At 45.5% G+C, this 24,611-nt stretch overlaps 1 pseudogene; it reads right to left on the bottom strand.

Annotated features, from left to right (window-relative positions):
• Window positions 1-3,818: 3,818 nt before the first annotated feature.
• Window positions 3,819-18,787, bottom strand: LOC110507704 (annotated as a pseudogene).
• Window positions 18,788-24,611: the final 5,824 nt, after the last annotated feature.

The following is a 24,611-nucleotide window of genomic DNA, read 5'->3' as shown; positions in this document are numbered from 1 at the left end:
TCAGTTTAACTCTGAGCAGTAACTGCTCTGTTACTTTGTGGACAGCATACCTCTTGCACTTAGGTAATTAACAATCATGTATCTTTATGCTTGTTTGTGGGTTTTACTGGATTGACAGCTATTTTTAACTGTTTTCCAAGACCAAGGGTACCATAAATCCAAACCAATAATTTAAGTGGCACCTCTTGTGAATGGAAGCAACCATGATGTATCAAAAATCACTGACCTCCCATGATTCTCACACACAGGAACTGATCAAGTCAAAGTCCTGCTGTGTATGCAGTGGTGACCTCTCATTCAGGGCAGGTCACCTGTTTTGAGCCCCACATGTGTAGGGCAAAAAATAAAATTATATGTATGTAACCAATGTGAAATCAAGCCCAGGCGAGGAGAGAGACAGAGGCTAAACTGTTACACATACACACCACATTTTGGGGGGCTTGCCTGTTTTGCATGTTATTTTGGCATTAATACATGTCACATCAGTTTGCAAACAATGTAAAAAATATATATATATAATTGTTAATAAAGCTGCATACACACACTGTTTTCTTGAGTAAGGCAGCTCCAAAAGGCAGGTGTTTCAGCCTAGCTCAGTGCTTTCTGTGGTGGTAGAGAGCCAGCAGAAAATGGGAGCATTGCACCGTGATTGGCTCAGTGTTCTGTCACTCATGGGGACAGTACTTCATCACCAAGTTTTAGTCCTCAGTAAGGGTAGACATCCAAAATTTCAGCCCTTTGGGTCCTGCCATATAATTATTACAAGTGCCATTCCAAGAAGGCTCATTGTCATTGACCACAGATGAAATGACATCAAATCAAGTTATGTACAGCAGCTTTGATTGGACTGATCATGTCAACATCTTACTTTCAAAGTCTTAACTAGCAGTCATCATGAATCAAGTCGATAATCTACTGGCAAATCCTTTTAAATCCTTGTCATATGAAGAGAAATGATAGATAAAACATATCTGTGCTCATCGGTCAAAGATTACACAACAAATTGGAAATTGCAAGTTCATCAATCAGTCGTCTGGAAGGAATCAGTGGCTAACTGCATGCATTGTAAAGTAACTACTAATGTGAGCCTGCTATTCAATGGAGTGGCTGTGTCCCCCCCACAAGTTCCCACAATAAATCCAGAGATTGCCAGACTGATGGCCCACAAAAGACCACCACGCCACCTTCACAAGGTGAGTCCAAAAATGACCTGTATGCTGTTGCATAAATTATGTAATATGCAAGGGAGATATGTATACTGTAGCTAAGAAAGTAATACTAAGTGTATGTTGTGTAGTAAGATGTTAGTAGCCCATGTGCCTTAGCCTAATAATTGTCTATTTTCACCAATGCGGTATTGTAAACATCGTTCGTGGCCGGTGTCTGCTTGTTTGCTAACTTTTTTTGAACAGCTTTTAGTGCTACTGATAGTAGTGGGGGCGTGCAAATTCAGTACACATTATTTAACGCGTCAAATGTTATTACGACGTACCTTTTTTGAACGCCATTTGGGTCTTTGCATGTCAATGTGCCTCACCCTAAATAGTCTATTTTCACCTTAATTTCACCTGTTTTAGAGAAATGTAATCATTGAATATTGTAAGAGCTTTCAATGTTTATATGCCCCCTTTACTTATCTTACGGTTCTGACTTGTTGTACAGGGAGTACACTGTAAGAACGGCCCATGTTCTGAATTCTGTCGTTGTAAAAGTGTTGAACAAATAGTTATGACTATGTCCATCGTCGCTCGCTCATTAATGTCTTAATTGAAATTACAGATTGCCTCATCTGCTTGTCGTTCCCTTATGCCATAGTTTGTACATCTCAATTGTCAGTAGAAACCACATTTGATTAAGCAAGTCAGCCATGTTTTTTTTTAAGTCCATAAATGAGGCTGAATTAATTGTTTCTCTGCCAATGGTAAGCCTGATCACCGACAACAATGAGACAGCCAATAGGGAGGAGGTCAGAGACCTGGCCGGGTGGTGCCAGAATAACAACCTATCCCTCAACGTAACCAAGACTACAGAGATTATTGTGGACTACAGGAAAAGGAGCACCGAGTACGTCCCCATTCTCATCGACGGGGCTGTAGTGGAGCAGGTTGAGAGCTTCAAATTCATTGGTGTCCACATCAACAACAAACTAGAATGGTCCAAACACATCAAGACAGTCATGAAGAGGGCATGACAAAGCCTATTCCCCCTCAGGAAACTAAAAAGATTTGGCATGGGTCCTGAGATCCTCAAAAGGTTCTACAGCTGCAACATTGAGAGCATCACTGCCTGGTACTGCAATTGCTCGGCCTCCGACCGCAAGGCACTACAGAAGGTAGTGCCTACGGCCCAGTACATCACTGGGGCAAAGCTGCCTGCCATCCAGGACCTCTACACCAGGCGTGTGTCAGAGGAAGACCCTGAAAATTGTCAAAGACCCCGGCCACCCCAGTCGTAGACTGTTCTCTCTTCTACCACATGGCAAGCAGTACCGGAGTGCCAAGTCTAGGACAAAAAGGCTTCTCAACAGTTTTTACCACCAAACCTTAAAACTCCTGAACAGGTAACCAAATGGTTACCCGGACTATTTGCATTGTGTGCCCCCCTAACCACTCTTTTACACTACTGCTACTCTCTGTTTATCTTATATGCATAGTCACTTTAACTATACATTCAGGTTCAAACTACCTCAATTGGCCCGACCAACCAGTGCTCCCGCACATTGGCTAACCGGGCTATCTGCATTGTGTCCCACCACCTGCCAACCCCTCTTTTTACACTACTGCTACTCTCTGTTCATCATATATGCATAGTCACTTTAACCATACCTACATGTACATACTACCTCAATAAGCCTGACTAACCGGTGTCTGTATATAGCCTTGCTACTCTTATTTTCAAATGTCTTTTTACTGTTGTTTTATTTCTTTACTTACCTACAAACAGTTTTTTAAAAATTTTCTCCGCACTATTGGTTAGAACCTGTTGTATTCGGCGCACGTGACAAATAAACTTTGATTTGAGACAAGGCTCCGCTGAAAGCCTGGTGTAGCAGTAGTAAGGTGTTGGGACAGCTTTATGGAGGCCCTAACAGTTTGTGGGCACCGTTTGTCACCACTATAGTGCAATTATTGTATTGTTTAGTGGCTTTGCTGGCATGCATCCCAAGTTACAACCCCCCCCCAAGATGCTAAAATCGAGCAGGAAGTCAATAATGGCCTTAAAATGTATGTATGTGTATATATATATATATATATATATATTTTTTTTTAAAGCACTACTGTGATAGTGACAGTTGCACTCACAGAGCTGTGAACTCAAACATACATATACACTGTCTTTTCAACTGCACCATGGAGCACATCCTGACTGGTTGTATCCTGTCTGGTATGGCAACTGCCCGGAAGGCCCTACAGATGGTGGTGCGGACGGCCCAGCGCATCACTGGGGGCGAGTTCCCAGCCACCTAGGACGTACATGCCAGGCGGTGTCTGAGAGGCCAGAAAAATTGCCATGGACTCCAGCCACCAGAGACATGGACTGTTTACCATGTTCACGTCAGACAGGCAGTACCGGTGCTTCAAGGCTCAGACCAACAGACTCCTAAACAGCTAATATCCCCTGGCCATAAGACTGGTAAATGGCTAACTACTGCTCTCCCTCAGGTGATCCACAGGACTCTACCAACTGACACAATACACTTACAGCCACACGCACACACCCCCTCACACCTATGCTGCTGCTATAATGATTACATTTATTACTACCATAACGCTGCTGTTCATTGATTTATATATTATTACTATCACTGCATTGTTGGGAATGAGCTCTCAAGGTAAGAATTTCATGGAAGTGTTTAACACCCGTGGTATCCTGTGCACGTGGCAAATGAACTTTGGGTCCACTTTTCCTGGTATTTACCACTAAATCCCTTTTCAGGAAGTTTGTCTGTTCGGCTGCGACCTCATGTGACAATTGTGCGTACAGGCACACGAAATACTGGGCATCCTGCATTAGGTTTTGTTTTAGCTAAAGTGTGTGTATGCAAAGTTCATTCATTACCGACTCAAGTCAATACGACCGACCGTCTAATTGTGATACTAAGACAGGCCACTAATAGGTGGCTACCCAGAAAAGCTATATTTCATCAACAGGATACAAGTGGATGAGCTGCAGCTATGGACTGCCCTCTTGTGGTTGCTTATGGAAGCTGCATCCTAGACAAATGTCTGGGATAGACTACCTGTGTGTAAACACTGACTGAACATGGAAATACACAACATGGTACTAAAACATACATTTATCAAAAACATTGCTCTAGTCATTACAACCTTTACAAGGAGACTTGCAGTGAAACTGTACTGGACCTGCAAATAAGTATATCTTACACAAACACTGGACACGACAGAACAATATCGGTAAATTATGTTCTCAAAGTCCCTGCCTGTTTTTCTATTTTCTCGCTGAGTGAACGCGACCCAGTACTACAGGTCAACTATATTCCATTATATCCCCAGTGGCTTGGCCACCACTCTAAGCAGTGTTCTTCAGGTAGGTCCAGTTGGTTCAGCATGTCCTTGTTTTGGCCTTCCACCCAGTGGATCTCCACAGCAACGTCCTGCTCCTCAGCCTTCATGTTCACCAAGCACTTGAATAGGAAGTGTTGTACAACACTGGGGCTCTGTGGCTGCATCACTTCCTATCCAGTGGTACCGACTTCCTCTTCCTGTGTTTCAGCAGGTACTTCCTGTGGCGTGGTTTCCTGTTTGTGTCGTGGTGGGTAGTGCTGTCTGTGCCAATGTGATATTGGGTGTTGTAGAGGTAGGAGAAGACTCCATGATGACATCCTCCGCTGTCCTCTATTGGGACACAGCTGACCCCCTGAGAGTTGACTCCATCTGCCCTGTTGGTCCCGGACTGTGGAACACTGCCTGGCCCCTGTGCTGCTGTGGGAGTGTAAATCTGAGTGTGAGCTATATGGGATGTGTGTAGTGGAGTGCTGCAGGCTCTGTGGGTGCTGGGCTGTGGCTGAGGAAAGAGTGGTGGAAGTACCACTGGGGGGCGCTCTGGGCAGCTGAGGTGTCAGCCTTGGTCTCTGCATCTCTGTCTCCTGTGGATCCAGGTGTTCTCCACAGATGTCAGGAACAGACTCTGCTCCTTCCTCCCACAAGGGACACGCTTGTGTAGCACCTGCAGAACACAGATGACACAGTTGCTGTGTATTTTGAGTCTACAATCTATGATTTGTATACCTCTGTTGGAGAAATTGGGTTAGGGTGTGTGCTTGCAGAAAAAGTATGTCCATGAATGAGTTGTGTACATGTAAATGCTTAGTTGTCTGTGTGTGGCTCCTAAGTGTGTGTGGTGCTTGCTGTATGTGTCAGGGTTTTTTCTGCACATAAAAGTATTGGGCGGGTCACCTAAGTGTTTTTTTCGGGTGGACTAAGTCCAAACAGTAATACAAAAGTGTATGTGAACCAAACATTTTTTTGGGGGGGGGTGGAAAATGGTTTTTCAGCGTAAATATGAAATGACTAAAACCAGATAGATAAGGGACCTATATTTGTTGTATAAGATCAACATTGAAAACTTAATGACATTTCCTTAATGTTTGAGCATGAGAACAAGCTCGTGTGGCCTGCCACTTCGTGGCTGAGCCGTTGTCACTTCACAATAACACCACTTACAGTTGACCAGGACAGCTCTAGCAGAGCAGACATTTAACAAACTGACTTGTTGGAAAGTTGGCATCCTGCAAATGTTTGTCTATGGAGATTGCATGGCTGTGCACTCAATTTTATACACCTGTCAGCAACAGGTGTGGCTGAAAAAGCTGAATCCACTAATTTGAAGGGGTCCATATGTGTATAGTACATTAATCCCACTAATGCAACAAAATGTGAAAAAAGCTAAAGGGGGTGTGGACTATAGGTATACACAACTGAAATATTTTATTCAAGTAATTTGAGTAACTGATGGTTAATGGGCAGTCACTACCATTATGGGACATTCATTCGTGGTTCTATTGTGTTATAGCATTTAATGTAATTTAAAACCAAATCGAATCCAAAATGTGACAAAATAATTAACCGGAACAGACCTCAGAAAGCACTAATAAGCCAGGGCAAAATGCATAGAATTGCAGGAAAATAATTTTAAAACAGCAAAATTCTCTCAGCTCCATGGCAAAGTGTGTATTGAGCTGCAGAAAATTTGCTTTAAAAAAACAGCTACATTTGCTCTCCCCTGCCAAGATTGGTGCTTTAAATTCTTGCCCGCAGGTATGCATGGACGGAACGACCACCACCTAAGCCCCTTTTTAATCCAGAAACAACCCTGTGTGTGTTTACCTTTTAGGTCACTGAGTGTCTTCTCTAGCCAGGCAGTGATGGCCTCCACGGGCCTGGGGTTGGAGGGTCAGCCTATAGAGGAGGCCTGGGACTGCAGCAGCATGAAGGACAGTGGCTTACGAGACTTCTCCAGTTTCCTCTCCTTACTGGGGGGAGACTGAGATGAGGGAGCTGGAAATAATGAAATATCCATTGACAGAGTATGTGGGATTTACCCAGGTACCATTGTCATAATATTCCTCTCTTCCGGTGAAGATGTATTCACATACATTGAAGTATGTAAAACACTTATTTGGAAAATGTGAATCCACCTGCCCAGACTAATAAAGGGTGATTCATGATGACAGTGTGGAGACTGCTGGTAAATGCACAATATCAATACCCACACGTACAGTATGTTGTTCAGACAGGCATGTTAGTCATAAACGAGTTCACTGGGACAGCATTCCTGAACCTGAAGGTGCTAAAAGACAAGTTTGTCCCAGTTCCACACTCATACTGCATGTCATTATACACCTGAGGCACTCAAGTTCACTCTGACCAAACACGCACACACAAACAAGCTTAGACATTGACAACGTGAGCTAGTAAAAGTCTCACTGTCCTATTCACCATGGAAACCCCTCTGGACGCCTGGGGTATGATGATGAAGTGAGGAGAGAAAAACAGAGCGGGAGGAGAAGAGAGGAAGTAAAATACTTCAGCTCACTCATTCTGTGTGACAATGAGTGAATGAAAGGGGGCTTGATGGAGAGCCAGAGGAAGTGAAGAGAGAGGGAGAGAGTCTTGGATTCCTGGAACCATTATGAGGACTCCTGTCTGTTTAGACCAGCTCACGCCACGGATGAGTCACGGCCTGCATACCTCTCTCACTGCTTTTCTCTCTCGGTCTCTTCTGTCCTTCCCCGTGACTCTGCTCTTTTTCATCTGCTGCTCATCTTATTGTCAACACATTGAATTGTAAATGCAATATCAAAATACACCACAAAGGGGCGCTCCTTCCACATGATTTAGTCCTACGTCCCTGCAATGACATTGGCCCTGCTGTGCCTTGCCTCAGAGCTGCTACTGGTGCCATGCTGCTATGGTGGAAGCATTCCTTATCTAAGCAAGTCCACACATAATGATGCCACGGGGCTCTACCTTATACAAACATACCGTATTGGTCCATAACATTTTATTTAAATGCACCCAATTGCCAGATCGGGTCTGCAATGAAACAATGCAACAATGACATTGTAATCAGTCAGACAACATGGCGAACTGACCTGCACGGAATGGAGGACTGGACTACGACCTTCAGACTGGTCCTAGATCAGTTCTCTGTTATCCTATGAGATAATGTAATTTGTGTGGTGGTATACTTACTGTATTAAAGACTAATGAAGACAGTCATGTTTAATTCACATATTCTCTTTCCATAGAAAAAAGGTAGCAGACTGGTCAATAGAAGAAAAAAATGGAATGTGTCTAGTCTAGACTCAGACCTGGGTTCAAATACATAAAAAAAAAATGTAATCATTTTTTATAATTTAGTTGGGCTCTATTAAGATTGCATGGATCAAAGGAACCAATAGAACATTCGCAAAACTACAAGCCCCCGCCCATCTGGCACTCCAGGAAAGCTAAAGCAAACAAAAGATTTCAAATAGTGTTTGAACCCAGGTCTGTCTAGTGAGTCTATACCAGCCAGGCCTTGTTATAGCTGCTTCGTGTGTTTCTGATTGTTTCCCAGCCCTTCTCCCTCTGCTCAGTAAGCCCCTGCAGCTCAAAGGAAGAGGAAAAAAATCTATACAATCCATCAAGGATTGCAGCCTGTCTGTACAGCACATCGTTGACATAGATACACACACATCAACGCAGTACACGCACTCATATGCACGTACACACACAGATTTATACACAAAGAAATAAACATACACTCCCAGACAAAAGCACACACAGGAAAACACTTACACATGCCCACAAGCAAATAAACAGAAAGCACAGACAGGAAAGGACACCTCTCCTCATCTAGTCTGATGTGTGTACAGCTTTAAATCCACTCTCGGTCTCCATTGATTCATCTTTACTCTTTCTCTCCCTCCCTTTCAGTCTTTCTCTCTATTATTAATCTGACTCACCCACTCCCACATGCACTCAAATGTGTGCTCAGTCCACACACACAAGAAAGATGGCTTTCTGTATTCTGTTTTGACCACACCTCGCTCTAGTCGTCTAGCGTAGCCAGTCTGTCTGTTTCTCCCTCTCTAGCAGCCAGTCAGCCCCATTTGTCCAACTAGGACTCAAGCCTGGGAAATCAGCTGAACAGAGCCTCAGCATGGCTCCCCAGATAATAGGCCATTATTCAATTACTGACCACAAACAGACAGATCAGCAGAAGAGAGATGGCCATTTAACCATTTAACCTAGATAGGGATAGCCCCACCCCACTTTTCCTCTCCCTGTGGGGCCACCAGAACCTCAATACCAGGGTCTCTTGTTCCTGTTGACCTCTGACCCCTGCTGTAAATCTTCTGACTGGCTGCATGCCAGACACCCCCCCCCTGTACTGGGCCCACAGTGTCACATGACAGTCAGAGAATAGAGACCAACAACAGAAGCTAGAAGGCCATGAAATAGCCTGGCCTCCCCTTAACGCTCTCTCTTTGATTCTCTCATGTCTTGTTCCCTCTAATTCTCTCCCCAAGTTTCCTTTTATGGTCTTTGTACCTTCATTCACTCTCTCTCCATCATCCTCGATCTGTCTCTCTCCCCCTCCCTCGCTCTGTTGTGAAGGGATCTGATTCTGTCCATGTGCCTGGTGAGACTCACTTACTGCATTACACATCAGTCAGATGTGTGATCTCAGAGCTATTTATTGAATCACCAGGATGTGTTAAAAACACAGGCTGTGATGCCAGAGAGGAGCTAGTTACTAGTACACAGGTGTCTGCTCTAGTAATCCATGGGTTAAGTAGGCCACAGACACATGTACACTCACCAACACCCAGTCATATGCACAATTCATACATAGACAGACAGACAGACCCCCCTCCCTCAGGTGTGGGGTCATCCACACACTCCTCCCCAGTCTGCCTGGTAATGATGCAGTGCTCCACTGTGTAAAGAGAGAAGAGGAGAGGGCAGTAAAATGTAGGCCAATCTTTCTGCTCAACTGCCTTTGTGGTGAAAGGCAAACGAGATTACACAAAGACCAAAGTCCTTCAGATACTGTAACACTCCACTTCCCACCCCCACACCTCTCTAGCTCCCTTTAACTCTCGCTCTTATTCCCAATATTACCAGCTTCCACACTCTCACATTGATCTCTATGATGCTCTCTCTCATCTCATTCTATCACTCCTTCAGCGGCCCAAAAGCCTAATGGCATGGCGTGCATGTGCACACACTCCTGCCCCAGCAATGGTTGCCTGGATACAGCAAATTAGGGTAGGGACACAGAGGGCGGGTTGAGTGCTGCCTGCGTTCTCTAAAGGAATGGGCTGGAGAGTGGAGTGGGATGGGCCGCAAATGCATTATTAAGGAAGTGTGTGGAGGTTGGGAACGTCTGGAAAAGCAGCAGGGGTATAGTTAGGACATGCCCTTAGATGACTGGGGAAGAGAGAGCGAGAACATTAGAGAGAGCGAGATGCCATGATTATGCCTTCCTCTTCTACTCTCCCACTATAGATGAACTGGTTGGGAGAGGACCCGAGGGGTACTGCCCACACCGCCCACCAGAGCCAGCTTACCAGAACAGTAACGTCATCATAGAAATTCCAGGCCAGAGCCCAGTGCATTGTCCGTCCCTGGCAGAACTCTGTGTGGTTCACTTTGGGCACCTGGGAACAGAAACAGACCGATACAGAACATTAGACACCACTAATAGAGAAGACAACACCAACAAGCGTTAGCAATACACACGTAGCTCTGCAGAGGCACATTTCCAGCATGTCCAGGTGATGGAGAGCTGCACTACGTCCTTCAAGGTGTGAACAGCACACATTTACACACAGTGCCAGAGCTGAGCACTTGTGTGAAGAGCCTCCAATAAGCATGAAGAACGTGGGGGGGTGAGACCAGTGTAAAAGACTCTTCAATAGTATTCACTATCCACTTGATACCACCTCCCTTCACACTCACAATCAATATGTGGTGGGTTTCAGTGCCCCAGAGATACATGTCAAAGGTCAGGGAAATGGATCCCAGAGGAAAGAAGACACATCCCTCTATGAGAGCGCCATGTTGACCCCTAAACACTCACCAAATTAACCAAGCAGCGAGAGAGAACGAGGAAGATAGAGAAAAGTGCGCGAGAGAGATAAGGTGCAAATATCATTAGCATATTAATTAGGTCTCCTATTCCACCCCCACCCTCTTGCCTGCGCTGGACGTTGGCCAAGGATGCACTCACACTAATGAGCAGTGACACGCAGCGACAGCCCTCTGACACCTCTGGAGGATTGTGGGATGGTCCTCCCCCAGTGATTGACATGGTGTGTGTGTGGTTAACACCCTTGGGAGCTGCTGTGATGCCATTCTGGTGCCAGCTGCCAGTCATCCCCACTGAATTGGTCTGATAATCTGAGGTAAGCGACTGGTACAGGCTGGAGACTAACCTCTATAGTCAGATAGTCAAGTCAGTTAGCAGTCATGCGCTAGGGGCTAATAGCTAGGATAATGGCGCTAATGAACATTAGCGGCGCTGACCTACTGTGTGTGTGTGGGCCCTGCCATGCGTTTCAGTCATGCAACACTAATAGAAATCAGCTCAATCAGGTCTGGGCTGTGACATTGTTTAGCCAGCGTATTAGCCAGGCTTGATCCGTTACGGTTCAGAAGGTATCTGATCCCCCTCTTCCGTCTCAGAGGAGGTATTAGATGGTAGGAGGGAACTCATTCAACCCTCCATTACCTCACCTTGTCATTGGGTATGTATGGGGTATTCAAGTATGTTAACTCACGCCAGGGCTTGGTACAGTGCATATGTGTTTTGTATCCATTTGCGTGAGCTGTGTGTATAAGACCATGTATGAGCATCTAATGTCGTCTCGTCGGAGCTCCCATTCTGACAAGTGTCTCAACTCCTCCTTCAAAGGTGCCAGGCTGCACTTCTTTCCCAACATGCAACTGTACCATCTGGAAGAAAAATAATCTTAGGAGTGTGTGTCCAGCAGCCTGGGTATGAACTCCTGTCTAAGATCAAACAAGCCGCAGATATTGGATCTCCCTCCTTGACTCTATGGGAAAAAGAGCCTAACGGACTTTCTGTTTTTGTAGTTCTGAGGCAGAGTGGGTAACTACGATTTCAACTGTAGTTTTAATATATATATTTTTAGACATCAAAGCTCTGCTCCTCCATAGAGACTCATACTGGTCTCATTGTTGTTCTAGCTCTCCCTCTTATTTTATATATATATATATATAAAAAATGAGAGAGCGAAAGAGAGAGGGCTAGAACAACAACGAGACCAGTATGAGTCTCTATGGAGGTGCAGAGCTTTGATGTCTTGGCCCTGAGCAGGAGAGCAGATCAATATCTCCTCTGCAATGAAGAGATGAGTCTATTGTAATCGATACAACAGCATATAGAGCTTCAGTATTAACCAGCAAGGAGAAAGAGAAACCTAGCAGGGAGTCAATCTGGATAGGAAAACTAACAATGCATGACAAACCTTGTCTGGTTAGGTTGCCTTCCTTCCTGTCTAGATTAATTAGGCCTAGATAGTATATATCTATGAGCAATGCTATGTATGGTGAGGATGGAGTGTTTGTTATGTGAATGTCAAGTGTCAACACATCATGCACACAGAGCAGAGCACTACTTAAAGAACTATTGGCCAAAAAGTATACAAAAAAAAGAATGTCTTGAAAAATGTATCACTGTGTTTAATGTACAAGATGACATGTCGTCACACCCCGAGTTGTCCTGAACAGAATGAGGCTGTGTTTGTTTATTGTGAAGAGAATTCGCCGGGGTGCACACACCTGAATGCACTCATGACTCCTTTCAATGCTCACCTAAATTAAGATCCGTTTCTCTGAATTTCCTTGTGAATGCTTAACACTAAGAACATATTTTATAACTTAGCTAGTCATGTTGGCAATAGAACAAGCTTTCAAATCCTTGTCATGCCCAGTGACCCAGATTGCGATTTATAATTGACAGTTTTTCGATTGCGTTAACAACTGTAACTGTGTGATGGCGGGGATAGTGTTGTGTTCCAAATGAAACAACTACAAGTGTGTTTGCACAGCTAGGAGAGCTCAAAAAAGCACCTTATAGTTGAGACTCTTCTTTGAGTCATAAAAGTGGATTACAATTACTTAGAAACTGTGTCCTGTGTGACCACTTGGAGACACCAGTTAGTCCTCTCACTCAAACACTTGTCATTGTTTAGTCTTATGATACCCCACATTTACCAGGAATATTCTTATGTTACTCAAGGTATCCAGATTATTTTGTTATCAACAAATTTCGCAAAAAGTACAGTAATTGTAAAATGCAGATATAATCAGTGTAATGTTTGGATTCAGTCTTGTCAGGTGAACTGTTGTGTATTAATTAACACATTCTCTCCAAACTGCTCCTAATCAATTGCTACCATAGTTATGCATATTATTTTAATATTTCTTCTGTAAAAAATATTTCAATGTAGCCCTATCCATATAGGCCAATTCTCACAAGTTTAAAGGGTTGAAATGAGAGAGAACACCTTTATACAGCACAGACTACTACAGCCAACCAGATTTGAACAAGGTTTTGAATAAAGGTTTAATAAAATGAAATAAGAATTTGGTGACCTAAATGCCATTCATTGAAAGCACTGAAAGGTTTGGGAATGGGAACAGGAAACAAGCCCTCTCTGAAAAGTGTCCACTGTGTTTGAGGGCAACACAACACAAAAACCAATCTGGCTAGATAAATATCAACTAACAAAAAAAGCCGGATGAGCTTGATGGCATTCACTAAAAGCCTTGAAAGATTGGGGAAGAGCCCACTCAGAGAAGCGCCCGCAGAATGGAGGTAAGGGTGGGAATGTTGGGGGTGAGAGGATTTTGGGTAGGGTTGGGGGGCAAAAGCCTCGCCTCAAGTGGCACTATGAAATATTGAGGACCTGTAATATCCCCAGATGTTCCCCACTTTGTCATGCAGCGAGGAGGGGCTGAACATTCATGTTAACACACAAACAGCTTCCTCACTTCCTTCCTCCAGAAAGATCTTCCCACCCCAAAAAACAAAACTCTCATGGGGGTCAGACAAAAGCATTTAGATTCTTGGCAAAGTCGTATATTTCTTTTTAAATTTATTTTCAAGCAAACCCCTCCAAGAGTGATTATCATATCAATAAAAGACAATAATTAGCAGAGGGCATCACTTTGACAAGGGGGAAATCAGCTCCTTTTCCTGGCTGGTGGTTGGGGTGTGCTTGACTGTGTGTGTGTGTGTGTGTGTGTGTGTGTATATCTGTGTGTGATAGTCTGGTGAGAGTAATTACAGCTCAGTGTTGTTGAAAGGGAGGGGGGGGGGGTTGGTTGAGGGGATGGTGGGTCTCAGAGGACCAATCAGAGGGACTGGCTTGGTTTCCGTGGACACCTGGCAGTAGCTCTGCTGTCCCAGCATGCAGTGTGTGGAGTGACAGCCTGCTTACTGCTGCCTTGGCCCCAAACACACTACACACATGGCAGGAGAGGAGAGAGGGAGGACAGGAAAGAACAAAAGTCGGAAGAGAGGGAGACTAGGGCGGGCACGCCTTCCCCTGTGGCAGACACTCATCTATGGTCTTTACACAAGCCAAGCGCACCACCAAGTGTGAACACACAGACACATGCACAGCCAGGCAAACAGACAGAGGGAGACAGACACTTTTCCCCCTGTGAGGGCCACTCATCTTTCCACTGAAACATATGTGCACACCGACGCGCACACACACACATGGTTGACAATCATCTTTCCACACAAAAATATGGTAGTGACACACACCTTTCATGTCAGCCACTTGTCTCCCAGTCACCACGCATGCGTGCGGTCTGATTAACTCTAATAGTGCGTATCTCTCCCACTGCATCCATGTCTCACTCCACTGCACCACTGACAGGCCTTGTAATGGTGGTGGTGGTGTGTGGAAGAGATCTGCACGCCCCACACACAGCTGTTCCCTGTGGGCGTGCGGATACTGCCAGGGGGTGGGTGACTGTTTACTCCTGGTGCCAATTCATTAAACAAACTCTGGGTGACAGCTCCATCCCTGCATCCCATCTGTCCTGCTCTCCTCCATCAGTAGTCCTCTCATTCTTCAATCTCTCACTTTTCCTCTCATCCAAAATGGAAAAGGTGCATTTGTAACAGAAGGTAATGAACAAACACCCAACAACACCAACACATAACCATCAGCTTGTTCTATATTATATTTGGGGTTTAGGAAAGTGGCGCAGATATGAAGCATGAGCAATCCGAAACCAATCTGAAACGATCTTGAACGCTACCCCACTTCCTTCTGTGAATGCTCAGTGTACTGATGGGGACCAAAATGTTGTGTTTGTGAACACAATATGCGCGTGCGTGACAAGTAGGCGTGTCTTGAGTTGCAGGCTGTCATGGATGATCCTCTTGACAAACTCCAGCTCTCCGCCCTCAGCCATGATCTCTGTCACCCCACCTGTGTTCACTGAGCTGGGGGGAGGACGACGAGGGTTCCTGGAATTTACCCCCTGGGGAGAGGAGGACAGAAAGGGAGGGGAGGAAGAAGGGAGGGGAAAAAAAGAGGGTCATGGGGAGAGAAATAAAGGGTAAGAGAAAGAGGAAACGTGACAGGAAAAGAAAGGAAAAGAAGGAAAATGAGAAAAAAATGATCTGTGAAAAGGAGATGAATAAAGCAGTTAGTCCAGATACTCAAAACACTTTCAATCTAAAATAGGCCTTACCTTAGCCTCTAGTTGGTTGGCGAAGAGGGGAGGGTTACAAATGCAGAAGTCATAGACAATGGCTGACTTTAGAGCGTCCATTAATAGGGTCTTCTGGGGAACTTGAGACAGGGCAAGGACACGTTATCAACAAGGTTTCAAGCCATCTTCCTTTCAGTAGTACATTACATTACGGCTACCAATGGCCAACTTGCCACTGACCTTTGAGGAGGTCATAGAGGTTGTTCTGCTCTATGCTCCTAGTGTCTATAAGCTATAAATCAGTTATAGCCTCTCATAGCACCACATAATGAAACAGTTGACCTTTGATGAGGTCCGAGAGGTTGTTCTGCTCTATGCTCCTAGTGTCTATAAGCTATAAATCAGTTATAGCCTCTCATAGCACTACATAATGAAACAGTTGACATTTGATGAGGTCATAGAGGTTGTTCTGCTCTATGCTCCTAGTGTCTATAAGCTATAAATCAGTTATAGCCTCTCATAGCACTACATAATGAAACAGTTCACCTTTGATGAGGTCTGAGAGGTTGTTCTGCTCCACGTTCCTGGTGGCGTAATCAAAGCAGATGTCATCTACCTCAGTAGCCAGGTAATGCCAGCCATTCATAGAGGCTCCCAGCAGGGGGTAGATACAGGACGCTCCAGTATCTGGGGATATAACACACTACGTGAGGAACAGGGTGTGTGTCTGAGTGTTAGTGTCTGTGGCAGTCTTTTTAATGCCAATCCCGCTGTCTCCTATTGTCCATAACAGAATAATAAGAGGTGAGCCAGACAGCCATGATCAGATCATCCAGGCCTAACAGAGACCAGGGCCTCTAATCTAACTGACCACAGTGAGGTCCCCTGGGACAGTAGAGATGGGTGAGATGGCCCCCGGCCAGGTTAAGGCTTGGGAGAGTAATTCCCTGTGGATATCCATCAGGAGAGTGACATCTCCAATCAGCTTACAGAATGGACCAGGGTCACCAATCACTAACCTGTTTCTCTCTCTAATGAGCTAACTGACACACATCACAGTCTTTGATAGAGCAGGAAACCAGCCATGACATGTGGATGGGGATTTGGCCAGTGATCAACAGGAAATAGATGTGGGATCTGAAGGTGGACGTGCCAACAATCATGCAGCCCCTCTCTGCCAGTCTGTAATGCCAACTGGCAGCCAGCTGCTCTGGGACTAGTTAGAGTCAGCCTGTATTAAAAACATGTCTCAGAGTAGGAGTACAGATCTAGGATCAATCTTATTATGATCTCAAAGGCAAAACCTATCTTATATCAGCACTACTCTAAGACTTCAAATATGTGTCTTGGGCTAGACCTGCGCCAGGCAGCACCTCTCTCCCGGCCTGAAAAGTGCATCGTCAGGCAGCTGCCCTTATAGGCTATGTCCCAAATGGCACCCCAATCACTATACAGCACACTACTTTTGACCAGGACCCATTGGGCTTTGGTCAATGCACATTGTAGGGAATAGGGTGCGATTTGGGATGCAACCACGATGAGTCATACCCAGAAAGATTACTGCTGGAGGAATATACCCTGAGCAAACAAACACGATCACACATTAAATACCTTTATCCGTCCACCGTCTGATGTAACAACTAAGAACCAGTGGAGGGATTAAAGGGACAGGCCATATAAAAGCCATCTATTCTTCTACAGAAACAGGACATAGGATCGGAGTGGTGGTAATTATGCATCCTAGCAATTATGGTTGAACCAACATGGATGGTTCATTTGGGTTCATTTCAAGGGAGAGAGAACAGGATCGGCAGAGGGGCCATATTTATAGTGGTTATTGGAGGTCATAATTCTACCGATGTCGATGCCCCTGCGTGGTTCCCCTTGGCCTCCGACCAGGTTCTCCACCCAGTGGATGTAGTTGAGTCTGAGGCACGGTGGGGATGAGACGCTCCAGAGGGATGTCCATGGTCAGCCCAAAGTCTTCCTTCAGCAGGGTACAGGTCAGGGCTCGCACCGCCTCTGGCTCCTTGAAGTTCAGCCTGCAGGAGAGGGGGGGAACAGTTACAATGCTAAAGTATCTACCCCTATAAACCAAAACCACAAGTAACTACACCTATAAACCCAGCCGTAACACATTTTTTGGAAACTCACAAAGAGCTACTAACCACAAGCCCTAAATAGAAATGGCAAATCAATTCTACCCCAACAGTGACTACCCTGCCACTGCTGCTTCTCCTAAAGACCACCCTACAGGCTTCCACTGACACAATGTCACATAAACCACCAATCTTCCAGGCAGCACTAGACTGCATTCACACCTTCCTCCATATCACTCATAGCCCAGTGCTCCATATCACCCATAGCTCCATATCCCTCATAGCCCAGTGCTCCATATCACCCATAGCTCCATATCACTCATAGCCCAGTGCTCCATATCACTCATAGCCCAGTGCGCCATATCACCCATAGCTCCATATCACTCATAGCTCCATATCACCCATAGCTCCATATCACTCATAGCTCCATATCACCCATAGCTCCATATCACTCATAGCTCCATATCACCCATAGCTCCATATCACTCATAGCTCCATATCACCCAATAGCCCAGTGCTCCATATCACCCATAGCTCCATATCACTCATAGCTCCATATCACCCAATAGCCCAGTGCTCCATAGCTCCATATCGCCCATAGCCCCATAGCTCCATATCGCCCATAGCCCCATATCACTCATAGCCCAGTGCTTCATATCGCCCGTAGCTCCATATCACTCATAGCCCAGTGCTCCATATCGCCCATAGCTCCATATCGCCCCATATCGCCCATAGCTCCATATTGCCCCATATCACTCATAGCCCAGTGCTCCATATCGCCCGTAGCTCCATATCACTCATAGCCCAGTGCTCCATATCACCCATAGCTCCATATCGCCCATAGCTCCATATCACTCATAGCCCAGTGCTCCATATCGCCCATAGCTCCATATCGCCCATAGCTCCATATCGCCCATAGCCCCATATCGCCCATAGCTCCATATCGCCCATATCCCCATATTGCCCATAGCTCCATATCGCCCCATATCACTCATAGCCCAGTGCTTCATATCACCCGTAGCTCCATATCACTCATAACCCAGTGCTCCATATCGCCCATAGCTCCACATCGCCCCATATCGCCCATAGCGCCCATAGCTCCATATCGCCCCATATCACTCATAGCCCAGTGCTCCATATCGCCCGTAGCTCCATATCACTCATAGCCCAGTGCTCCATATCGCCCATAGCTCCATATCACTCATAGCCCAGTGCTCCATATCGCCCATAGCTCCATATCGCCCATAGCTCCATATCGCCCATAGCGCCCATAGCTCCATATCGCCCATAGCCCCATATCGCCCGTAGCTCCATATCACTCATAGCCCAGTGCTCCATATCGCCCATAGCTCCATATTGCCCATAGCTCCATATCGCCCATAGCTCCATATCACTCATAGCCCAGTGCTCCATATCGCCCATAGCTCCATATCGCCCATAGCTCCATATCGCCCATAGCGCCCATAGCTCCATATCGCCCATAGCCCCATATCGCCCATAGCTCCATATCGCCCATATCCCCAGATCGCCCATAGCCCAGTGCTCCATATCGTCCATTCCCCCCTAATTACTGCTCATCGCACGTCAACCACCACAATGAAACCCGATGACAAATTAAATAAGGAGCTTATCAATATACACTTCCTCACTTAATGATACAGAAATAATATTTTCCAGCATTAACCAGACCCCCACCAAACAGACCCCCACACCTCCTTCTCTACATTTCTATGATTTTCACTGACTGGAAAGCACGTTTTGGGTTTGGGAAACACACAGACAGAGACACTGCCTGGAAAGCATGTTTTGGGTTTGAGAGACAAAGAGAAGGGACAGATGTGTAATTAACCAGTCTGTCTGCATTCACACCTCCACAGACAGCAATTAGACACCTCCTGGTGATAGGTTGTCTGGCACCTCCTTGCTGGGTTTGGGGGACAAGAAGGAGAGTGTATCCACCACAACTACGGCGGAGAGGAGAGACTATCACTGATGACGAGCAGCACTACAGGGCGAGGACGAGTTAGTTTCCCCAAAAGGCACATAGCCTGAGTTATATAGTACATATGTGACAGACCGGGGATCGAACCCGTGTCCCTCAAGATGGTGTTAGCCCGCTGAGCTAAAGCCTATCCACTAGCTCAGAGTGTCTTCAGGTCTCACAGTTCCGCTCTTCTCAGAGTCTAATGATCAACATGCAGAGAACGAGGCCGTTCAGAGCCTGCCTGCCCAGCCCCCTATTTTTAGACCGTGACGAGTGTGCACGTATGTACTGCAGAACACTACAACGGCAGGTCTCCATGGCAACCACCCGGTCCCACCGGCACACACAGGCAGTCAGCTCACGTAAATCCAGCCACGCTGGAGCAATATGGCTGATACCGGAAGAAGCGTGAGCGTGCACGAGATCGAGACACACATTGTAGGGTGGATGTTTGTGCACCAGGCGGTGGTGGCGATGGACGGTGTGGGGCATGGGACAAACCCGGTAAAACATGTTTATGAGAGAATTAATCTTGTAGGTGTGCAGGTGTTACAGGAATAAGATGAGTGAGGTGGATGGCAAATGATAAGGGAGGCCTAAGGGAACTTTTCGTAATGAAAACAGAGAAAGGTTGTGCGAGGGAGGTAGGTTGAAATCTTCGGAAGGTTGTGGGCTGTGGTGGATGAGTGGACAGGGAGAGTTCTGGTCTCCCTACGGACTCCAAACTGCCTGGGCAGAGAGGCAAACTCAGCAATTTCTCTCTGCATTAGGAAATACAGATTGTGAGAAACAGATGACAGTAACAAAGAGAAAGAGGGAGTACATCAATTAGAAGGGAGGGGGGTGGGATGGTGTGTGTGTGTGTGAGACAGAAAGTGTGAGAGAGAGCAAAATAACAGCAGAGGGAGACAAAGAAAAATATGAGGGAAGTGAAACTGATGAGCACTAGAACAGTCCTAGGGCAGTGAGATGAACAAACCCATATCTACCTAGGGAACCAACTGCCGCAGCTGAAGAAGCCAGCAGCAAGTAAGCCCCACGCCTCCACCCTCCGCTAGCGTAGTCCATCAGCACAGAGAGAGATGGAGAGGTGACCTTCAGGGCAAACTCATTTTTATTCTGAATGCACAGTATAATTATTTTACAGATTAGCAGCTCCTCTTCCCACTTCAGGTTGTGCACTGAACACAAACTGTATTGACTGTTCCTCATTCAGAGGTGTAGCCAAGACTGCACTTTAAATTAAGGCACTTCTAAGTATGTAGAAGAGCTCATTAGGTATAACGAAAAAAATATTCCAAGGGGAAGTTGAAGCCATTCAAAGAAGCCACATTTATCTTCAGTAAAGCGCTCTACCAATCCAAGCCCATGCGGATCAGGGGGTATCATCGGTTAACGAGCGAACCAATCAGAGAGGTCCTGGTAATCAGTTGGCTGTAATCAGTAACCCAGTCGACCAATCAAGGAGGTTGAGGTGATTTAGTGCACTTCCACCATATAAGCTACCTATCCAGTTCATTCAAATCTGAAAGGTTAGTACATTGCCTTCAGAAAGTATTCATACCCCTTGATTTATTCCACATTTTGTTATGTTGCAGCCCGAATTCAAAATGGATTAAATATATAATTTTCCACCCATCTTCACACAATAACTCATAATGACAAAGTTAAAACATGTTTTTAAAAATGTTAGCACATTTATTGAAAATGAAATGGAGAAATATCAAATTTAGATATTCACACACCTGAGTCAATACTTAGTAGAAGCAGCTGTGAGTCTTTTGGGGTACGTCTCTAAGAGCTTTGCACACCTGGATTGAACATTTTTTGCCCGTTATTCTTTTAAAAATTATTCATGCTCTGTCAAGATTGTTGATCATTGCTAGACAGCCATTTTCAACTATTGCCATAGATTTAAGCCAATTTCAGTCAAAACTGTAACTAGGCCACTCTGGAACATTCAATGTCGCCTTGGTAAGCAACTCCAATGTAGATTTGGCCTTGTGTTTAAGGTTATTGTCCTGCTGAAAGGCAAATTTGTCTCCCAGTGTCTGTTGGAAAGCAGATTGAACAAGATTTCCCTGTTCTCACAGCTGTATTATGTTTATTTGTAATCAATAAACAAATCCCTAATCCTGGCCAATGACAATACCCATAACATGATGCAGCCATCAGCTTCCTTAAAAATATGAAGAGTGGTACTCAGTGATGTGTTGAGTTGGATTAGCCCCCCTTGGGTTGTGCCGTGGCGGAGATCTTTGTGGGCTATACTCAGCCTTGTCTCAGGATGGTAAGTTGGTGGTTGAAGATATCCCTCTAGTGGTGTGGGGGCCGTGCTTTGGCAAAGTGGGTGGGGTTATATCCTTCCTGTTTGGCCCTGTCCGGGGGTGTCCTCGGATGGGGCCACAGTGTCTCCTGACCCCTCCTGTCTCAACCTCCAGTATTTATGCTGCAGTAGTTTGTGTGTCGGGGGGCTAGGGTCAGTTTGTTATATCTGGAGTACTTCTCCTGTCCTATTCGGTGTCCTGTGTGAATTTAAGTGTGCTCTCTCTAATTCTCTCTTTCGGAGGACCTGAGCCCTAGGACCATGCCTCAGGACTACCTGACATGATGACTCCTTGCTGTCCCCAGTCCACCTGGCCGTGCTGCTGCTCCAGTTTCAACTGTTCTGCCTTATTATTATTCGACCATGCTGGTCATTTATGAACATTTGAACATCTTGGCCATGTTCTGTTATAATCTCCACCCGGCACAGCCAGAAGAGGACTGGCCACCCCACATAGCCTGATTCCTCTCTAGGTTTCTTCCTAGGTTTTGGCCTTTCTAGGGAGTTTTTCCTAGCCACCGTGCTTCTACACCTGCATTGCTTGCTGTTTGGGGTTTTAGGCTGGGTTTCTGTACAGCACTTTGAGATATCAGCTGATGTACGAAGGGCTATATAAATACATTTGATTTGATTTTGATGATTAGCCCCAAACACGTTGTATTCAGGACAAAAAGTGAATTTGTCTACCACATTTTTTGCAGGATACGTGTTTTGTAATATTTTTATTCTGTACAGGCTTCCATCTTTTCACTCATTTATGTTTGTTTATCCATCCTCAGTAATCTCCTATCACAACCATATAACCTTTTTAAAATCAGTATTGGCCTCATGGTAAAATCCCCGAGCAGTTTCCTTCCTCTCCGGCAACTGAGTTACAGTAGGAAGGACTCCTGAATATTTTTAACGACTGGGTGTATTGATACGCCATCCAAAATCTAATTGATAACTTCGCCATGCTCAAAGGGATATTAAGAGTCTGCTTTTCTATTTTAAACACATCTACCAATCAGTGCCCTTCTTTGCGAGGCATTGAAATACCTCCCTGGTCTTTGTGGTTGAATCTGTGCTTGAAATTCACTACTCGATAGAGGGATCTATATAGATAATTCTGTGTGGGGTACAGAGATGGGGGAAGTCATTCAAAAACCATGTAACCACTATTATTAAACACAGAATGAGTCCACACAACTTATGAGATTTGTTAAGCACATTTTTACTCCTGAACATATTTAGGCTTGCCATAACAAAAGGGGTCGAATACTTATTGACAAGACATTTCATCTTAGAGATGTACTAACAAAATTCCACTTTGACATTATGGGGTATTGTGTATAGATTAGTGACACAACCTTAAATTTAAATTCTGATTAACAACAAAATATGGAGAAAGCAAAGGGGTGTGAATACTTTCTGAAGGTACCATATTTGGTCTAGCTAGGGGCTCGTTTTCAGACTGATCCATACATATTTCTCATTTCACCTCCTCCTGCCTTCCACTGTGTTAATAATGCAGAGCAAGCAGAGCACCAGGAAGGAACCCACTGTGAGATGGAAAGTTCAATTACTCCATTTATTAAAGGAAGGGAAAAACTCCTCTACCCACCATGGATGATTTCTCTGCTGGTAATATCTGCCCCCACCCCCCAAAAAAAGAATGACAGCCAAATGAAATGTCACCCAGAGAGCGTTGAATTTTTAATGTCCCCTCCTCCCCCTACTGCCGTGGCATCAAGGGTCGTCAGCCAGCCAGAGACAGCCATGATGGAACGCCTGGGCTGGGTCATCTTTCTGGTTCATGATTCCTAATCCCATCTCTCTCTGCCATCTGAGTCCCATCTATCCATCTCCTCTGTACTCATCTTCACCCCTCTCTCATCTCCCCTTTACTATTCACTCCATTCATACAAATTTTGCTCTGTGGTCTTGGTCTTTTTACTGTCCATGTATCTTCTATTGCTCTCCCTCCCTCCCTCTCCTTGACGAGAACCCCCAAAATATACTGCTCAAAAAAATAAAGGGAACACTAAAATAACACATCCTAGATCTGAATTAATTAAATATTCTTATTAAATACTTTTTTCTTTACATAGTTGAATGTGCTGACAACAAAATCACACAAAAATTATCAATGGAAATCAAATTTATCAACCCATGGAGGTCTGGATTTGGATTCACACTCAAAATTAAAGTGGAAAAACACACTACAGGCTGATCCAACTTTGATGTAATGTCCTTAAAACAAGTCAAAATGGGGCTCAGTAGTGTGTGTGGCCTCCACGTGCCTGTATGACCTCCCTACAACGCCTGAGCATGCTCCTGATGAGGTGGTGGATGGTCTCCTGAGGGATTTCCTCCCAGACCTGGACTAAAGCATCTGCCAACTCCTGGACTGTCTGTGGTGCAACGTGGCGTTGGTGGAAGGAGCGAGACATGCGTCTCCAGACTGTCACGTCTGTCACATGTGCTCAGTGTGAACCTGCTTTCATCTGTGAAGAGCACAGGGCGCCAGTGGCGAATTTGCCAATCTTGGTGTTCTCTGGCAAATGCCAAACGTCCTGCACGGTGTTGGGCTGTAATCACAACCCCCACCTGTGGACGTCGGGCCCTCATACCACCCTCCCGTCGGACCCACCCATGGAGTCTGTTTCTGACCGTTTGAGCAGACACATGCACATTTGTGGCCTGCTGGAGGTCATTTTGCAGGGCTCTGGCAGTGCTCCTCCTGCTCCTCCTTGCACAAAGGCGGAGGTAGCGGTCCTGCTGCTGGTTTGTTGCCCTCCTACGGCCTCCTCCACGTCTCCTGATGTACTGGCCTGTCTCCTGGTAGCGCCTCCATGCTCTGGACACTACGCTGACAGACACAGCAAACCTTCTTGCCACAGCTCGCATTGATGTGCCATCCTGGATGAGCTGCACTACCTGAGCCACTTGTGTGGGTTGTAGACTCCGTCTCATGCTACCACTAGAGTGAAAGCACCGCCAGCATT

The sequence above is a fragment of the Oncorhynchus mykiss genome, chromosome 27, assembly GCF_013265735.2.
Source record: "Oncorhynchus mykiss isolate Arlee chromosome 27, USDA_OmykA_1.1, whole genome shotgun sequence".
Taxonomy (NCBI): domain Eukaryota; kingdom Metazoa; phylum Chordata; class Actinopteri; order Salmoniformes; family Salmonidae; genus Oncorhynchus; species Oncorhynchus mykiss.
The sequence above is the reverse complement of the archived record's forward strand: the minus strand, read 5'-3'. Positions and strand labels throughout refer to the sequence as shown.